This window comes from Triticum aestivum, chromosome 2B (genome assembly GCF_018294505.1).
Source record: "Triticum aestivum cultivar Chinese Spring chromosome 2B, IWGSC CS RefSeq v2.1, whole genome shotgun sequence".
Lineage (NCBI taxonomy): Eukaryota > Viridiplantae > Streptophyta > Magnoliopsida > Poales > Poaceae > Triticum > Triticum aestivum.
In genome coordinates this window covers 305,135,587-305,142,849 of record NC_057798.1, presented here as the reverse complement: position 1 = coordinate 305,142,849, position 7,263 = coordinate 305,135,587, and positions in this window count along the sequence as shown.

Here is a 7,263-nt window from a genome sequence, read left to right as displayed (position 1 = left end):
ATATTTTGTCTGCATTCTAAAAGAGAAACAAGCAGACACCATCACATGTTTACCATGTTGTATATGAAACTCATTTTGGTAATGAGTTCAGTAGTAAAGTGGACAGGATAACAGCATGAAACAAACATATATCTATGTACCATGGTTACTTTATGGTCTATACCATTCTAGTTTTTGTTGCCAAATCAAGATAGAGAGACAATTCGAATAATATTTGTTCAAGACAAAGCAGAATAGACAGAATATAAGTGTCGGTAACTATAGAGCAATGACAACACTTGTAATGTGCATGACATGACAACATAACTGTTTATTCAATTGAAACTGAAATCAACATAGAGCAGGTTACAACAGCAAACCAGTTAAAGAAACAGGTTTAAAACATACCTTTGCGCCATTGGAGTTTCAATTCCATCCTTCAAATTTGAAAATAGTTGGTATGAGTAAATACAGTAATGCAAGAGCAAAGGAGTATGAACCATAGCTACAAAACCTGACCTGAGAACAAATATTCTTCTCCTTTAAGCGTTGAGTTGGGATTCAGAGTGGTGGTCCACATGCTTTGGGCACTACAGTACCCTTACTAACTGCTCGTGTTTGGGTGCTCTGTGGTGGATACGGTGCTGTGTCAACTGGAACTGGGTTACTATCTGCCAGGGTTGGGGTTAGAAGAGGTGTAGCTGGTTCTCTGTCCAACTGGGTTGGGGTACAATCTGCGAGAGTCTGGGTTATGTGTGGTGGATCTGGTCCTTAGGCAAGTACAACCATGGTTCTATCTGCATCAACTGGTAGCACTATCTTTACTGAAGACCGTGTTGTTACGCCCTTAGATACTGCCATCACGCTCTCCAATTCAAATGGCTGATAAACAAGAAAAGTAATTGAAAGTATAGACATTGTATGATAGACAGGTGCAATGGATAGTGGGGAATAAAAGAGGGCATGAAATAATTCATATTTATGTTGTCTAACTAAACATGATAGCATGACACAATTTCACATATATGATGGCTAACTAAACAGGATAGCATGACACAATTTCACATTATGATGGCTAACTAAAAAAGATCGAAAGACATAGTTCAAAATATGAGACTATGTAAACAGGATGACATGACATAACTATATAATGTGTTTATTAAATAGGTTGGCATGCCATAATTCACATACATTCATGGATAGAATGCCATAATTCTAAATATGATGACTTTAAACACTAAACAGGATGAGATGATATAACTATATGATGTCTTTATTAAATGAGTTGCCATGCCATAATTCAAATAGATGATGTGTATGTACTATGTAAACATGATGGCATGATATAATTCAAATATATGATTTATATAGTAAGTAAGTAAGCAGTTGTCAATCCATATATGATGTAAAAACTAAGCAATGCAAGACAACATGCATGACATGGGTAATATAACCCTGCCAAGTTTGAGCATAGACCTTAGGGGGTAAATAGGACTGGTCATCAGTATCTAAATCCTCCCCTGAGGAGCTCTCTGTAAGCAGCAAGATGTCTGCTTTAGCAGGTGGCATTGTCTGCTCTGAATACCTTGTTTTCACTCCAGATACTTCCAACACCGGTTCAAATGGCTGATGCACAGGAAGAGTAGTTGAATATACAAATGTTGTCGACAAATGGAACACGTAATACAAAAAATTATAGCATGATATAATTCACATACATGATGATTGTCTAAACAGCATGGCATTGTATAATTCACATATATAATGTCTTGCAACAAGATGGCAATGCATAATTCACATATATGGTAACTAGACACTGAACAGGTGGCATTCACACAAAGCATGTCTAAACTAATCAAATGACATAGCAATGCGAGACACCATACGCACGATATGAGCAACATAACCCTGCCAAGCTAGAGCATACACCTCGGGGGGGGGGGAATAGGACTGGTCATCTATCTCTGAATCCTCCTCTGAGGAGCTATCCGTAACCAGCGAGATATGCGCTTCGTCAGATAGCATAGTCTACTTGGAAGACCTTGTTTTCATTCCAGAATTTGCCATCACCGTGTCAAATGGCTGATGCACACGAAGAGCAGTTGAATGTACTAACATTGTTGACAAATGTAATATGTAACGAAAAAAAAGGATGGCCTGATATAATTTACATATAAGATGACTGGCTAAGTAGGATGGCATTGCAAAATTCACATATATGATGCCTGGCTAAACAAGATGGCGTTGCATAATTCACATAAACGATGAATAAACTAAATAGATGGAATTCGCACAAAGGATGTCTAAACTAAGCAGATCACATATTTGATGTATAAAGTAAGCAATGCAAGACACTATATGCATGATATAACCAACATCAGCATGCCAAGTTAGAGCGAAGACCTCAGGGGGTAAATAGGAGTTATCTTCTCCTTCTGAATCACCCTCAGAACAAATATCTTCCTCTTGATTACAATCGAAATGCGTGGAGGGGGGGCTTCCTTTGCGCCTACCATGGAGCGACGTCTACATGAAATTATATTGCCATGCAAGGCTCGTCTCTTTTGCTCTACATGTTTAGTTCCATTGTTTACAAGAACTATCATGCATAGGAATAAAACATAGTGAGATTATCTAAGGAGTGCATGCAGAAATCCAGAGTGATGGTAGCAACCTATGGATAGACCCAAAACCAATAATAGCAGGCAGATAATGGCTTCAGTTAAAAATACAGATAATGGCTTCTTTACTGTTTGTTTCAACTCATATTAGACACCGGAGATTAACCAGATAGTAGATAGATACTATTGATAGCAGCCCCGATATGTACCCCACAACCATTTAAAAACTCAAGTTTGACCATTAGTTTGGAGCTAACTTAGAGTCTAATCGGTGAACAGGATGATAAAGTAGCATGTAATATTAAGTGATGCATAACGTAAGCAGACACGAAAGAGTGCGACCTCTCTTGCGTACCCGTATAGTCCTCGAGGTCATCTCCTCGGTTGATGATGGTAATGCTGTTTTCATGGCTGCCAGCGGCAGGGAAGAAGATCTGAGGTGGCGAAAGACAGTCTGGAGGCCGGATCCCTGCTGTGCTGGACCCTTATGTCGTTGGAGCAGCTGAGCTGGGGTGGATGACGGTGCAGTAGGAGCAGGACAAACCACGCAAGGTTTTCTTTGACAACTATCTGTAAGAGAAGTAATCTGTAAGGGCTCGTTTGGATTGGAGGATTCCAACAATGCAGGGATAGGAAATAGACAGGAATAGGATAGGAATGCACGTGCAAAACAGAGAATTTAAAAACACAGGATTTCTGCCAATCTGGGTGTTTGATTCACAACAATTGGAAGATCACAGGATGCAAAGAAGCATGGTGAGATTAAGTCAAACCACAAGAAAATGTATGGTTATAATGTTATTATGCTACTATCTCTTAGTCTTGTGCTTCATGAATAGGAATTTGAAAAGGAGGACAAGTCAAAATTAAAATTCCTACATTTTTTCTTTCAAGGAGACACTAAAGGAACAAATCCGTGTGCTCAGTGGACAATATATATAACATGTAGAGTAAAAAAGAGATGCAACAAGTGTACAAACTCTTTGGCGAAGCCATGTCGATCTCAGCGTGATTGGGTTGGCCGGTGAGGATGCTCCGGCTGACTTTGCTGTCGGAGGAGCGGAAGAAGATCTTAGGCGTCTGGAGATGGAGCCCGAGGTACTGCTCCGCTGTGATGGAGGGTTTCGTCGTTGGAGCAGCTCTGGTGAGTTGTACGACGCCGAGGCTGAAGCAGGACAAGAGAGACAAGGAACAACGTTAACCTGAGTGGAATTCTAATAGCATCTCCAATACATGACATAAAATACATAACCACAAAGTGGTAGATGTAAAATACATCAGCCGCTCATCTCTGAACTTAACTGTCGAAACTGAACTTAACTGTCGAAACTGAACTTAATTGTCGAAACTGAAACTAACTGTCGAAACTGAATTTTGCTGTCGAAACTGAATTTTGTTATCGAAACTGAACGCACTAGCAAGGTGAGGCTACACGTCGGTCGACTGACTTTTTCATCTCTGGTCAGTCAATTTTGCAGCCGTTGGATACGAAATCAAGGGCCTGCGGTTCATCGTCAAGCTCCACCCCCCTGAGCCACTAGCCACCACCGGCCAAACAGCAGCCCCCCGCCACCCGCGGCCGGTGGTACGCCTCCCCAGCCGCACCGAAAACACTCCCCACCACCGGTCCACCACCGCCCTGGCCATCCCTCTAGGCCCCCCTCGTGCCGAGCTTTTTCTCCGGCGATCCCCACGCCACCGCCCCGCCAACACCGGCGACCACCGCCCCCATCCTGAACCCTAAGATAGATAGTGGGGTACCTCTCCGGCGAGCCCCCCTCCCCGCTGCGGCTGGTTCTTCCTTCACCCAGGCGAGCCCACCCCTTGAAAATCTACTGGCCCAAATGTCAATTCAGTCGACTGAAGTGTAGCCAAATCGGAGCAGCATTGCAAGCAAGAGCAAGAGCGAGAGCAGCAGCATGAGCAAGAGCAATAGCAAGAGCAGACCAGGCAGGGGACCGAGAGCAAGAGCAGAGCAGCAGCATGAGTGAGAGCTAAAGCAGCAGTAGCTCCTACTGATACGGACGTCGCCGCCGAGGGAGCGCCGCCATGGAGGAAGTGGCCGGCGACGCCGCCGTGGATGGAGCCACGCCGTGTCGCCTCGGGACCGAGCGCCGGCAGCACCGTGAGACCGAATCAAGAAGAAAATGCGGTGATTAGTGTACAACCTCTTTGGTGGCGCCGATTAGGCCGCAACTTCATCCAAGGAATCGGTGATGATGATGCTCTTCTGGTGGTGCAGGTGAAGACGACGGTGTGGGAATGGAGGTGGCGCAAAAGACGAGGGGAACGCCAGGGCAGCTCCTTGGAGTTGGAGGACAGGGTGGCTAAACCGGCGGGATGATGAGATCGATGAAGGATCCTCATCTGGTACGGTGGATGAGGGACGTCGAGGTGTTGCTGTGGACGACATCGTCGGGGAAGAGGCTCCAGCTGGGTGGCGGACGGAGCAGGGTGTGGGGTTTCGTCGCGGCTTTTCGCGGCCTTGGTCTACGAATGGGTGGGCGGATGGGATGGCAGTGGGGAACCATGGCTTAGAGACACGCTTGTCCAAAATGTGGGGTAAGTTATGAAAGTACCCCCACCGATTTGAGGCGGTTCTTTCGGTTCAGGGGTACCACGGGCATTTTGCGTGTTGGGATTTCATAGGAGGTGGGAGTTTTCGCGTGTGTTGTAATTTAGGAATAGCAAGGCGCAGGTTGAGATGGAGGGAGTTGTCGGAGCACAATGAGAGAAAGATATATCTTAAATATTTCGGGCTAACAAGGCGCGGGTTGAAATTTCCGGACAAGCCTAACGTGTACTATACCAAATCAATGCGCACTACAAATGTCATTCAAAACTTTGAATTCATGTTATGTTCAATTAAAATATTTTGCTACGTGTATAATGCATGCAACCTACTACTCAAATGAACGTTTTAGTGCATTCCAAACATATATACCACCGCTTCAATATGAACTAAATTTGAATAAGATCTACAGTAATGATTGTTGTGAAGTCAAAGCATTTGAATTTATTTATCTGTTTTAGTAAGATCTACAATCATCATTATTGTCAATTTAAACCATCGTTTGTGTATTATCTTCACAGCACACCACATGATTAGTCTCGAGTTACATATGAACTATGTGTACTATATGAACTCGAACTAGATTTTTTGGATCCACTTTATTTTGATTTCAAATCACATTACATTTCTAGGTCTAGCTAGATCTTCATAATCTAAACCATGTCTCATATGTATAATGTGTTTATCACATTATGTATGGTGCCCCGCCCCCTACGCCTACAAGTATTCAGATGTGAGTTGCAAACACCACACATTACCACAAATTCAAATAAAATGTGAGAATGTTCGATATATAGTATTGTTTAGATTGCTCGATATTTAGTTGTAGGCTGCAAATGCCGCACATTATCACAAATTCAAATAAAATGTGAGATTGTTTGATGTATAGTATGGTTTAGATTGTTCGGCATTTAGCTATGAGTTGCAAACGCCATGCATTATCACATTATGGTATAACATGTGCACATCACGTGTATCACCGCTATATTCATGCATGCAATGTTTAAAACACTATGATATCCTATTCAAATATATGAATCCGCTTTCATATCAAATTATGATATTTGTTAGTCTCTTACACCCACACAATCCTCTAACCTTTGGAGCTACCACTAACTTTCTCTCGTGCATGCACACGCCCTCCTCGCCCTCCCCCTCCCTCGGCATTCTATCCACCGGGCACATTCATTTTTTTCTTTAGGTCGTTCTCCCAGAGTCTCCACAACTCCTTTCCGACACACACCGATCGATAAACCTCTCCAGCGATGCCTGCCTACAGCATGCACACACAGCTTCAATCTCCTCCTTTTTGTGTCCTTGCCTCGTGTCTCTCATATGGTCAGACACACGTGTAAACTCTTGCCCCTCTTTTCATCGATCTCACAACCGCACACTCCTCCCCCTATCTAGCTAGTAGTTGGGCCTCTTGCACCACCTCCTAGCTCCATTCTCTCTGTCTATCCGTCTCACTGGGCCTTATTTGCCTCTAACAAATGGACGTACACGGACCAATCTCTCGCTATACATATAGCCAGCTAGGTCCTTATAACTCGTTTTTACCGCATCGAACGATCTACCTCATTAGTTGTGTCTCTCCCTTCCTCCGACAAACCACAATTGATCTACTGATCTAGTTAGGCTTGCTTACCAAACACATGGTTCCCCTTCATCATCCATGGATGCGTCTCAACAGATCTACTGATTACATTGCAGTTCTACCCTCAGTTTGTCTAGTAGGCCTCCGCCAACATCTCCGAGAAGCAACTCCATCACCCATCCAGCACTCTACCCCTCTCCCTCCCTCTCCCTCCCTCCCTCTCTCTCTCTCCTCTCTCTCTGTCCCATCATATTTCCCGTCCTTCAGTTATGTATGGATGTCGACCGATCTCCCTCAAGACATAGTTGGGTCTCTCCTTCTCAACACATATATGAGTCGTTCTACCTCTATAGTTAGGCATGTGCCTACCCCTCCCCCCACCCCCCCACACACACCGATACATCAAGCGCTCTAGTCATGTCTCCCTGCCACACACAAACTTGACATGTGCCCTCTAACGTTCCGGTAGGCCAGTCGCCCTATATCTTTGACTT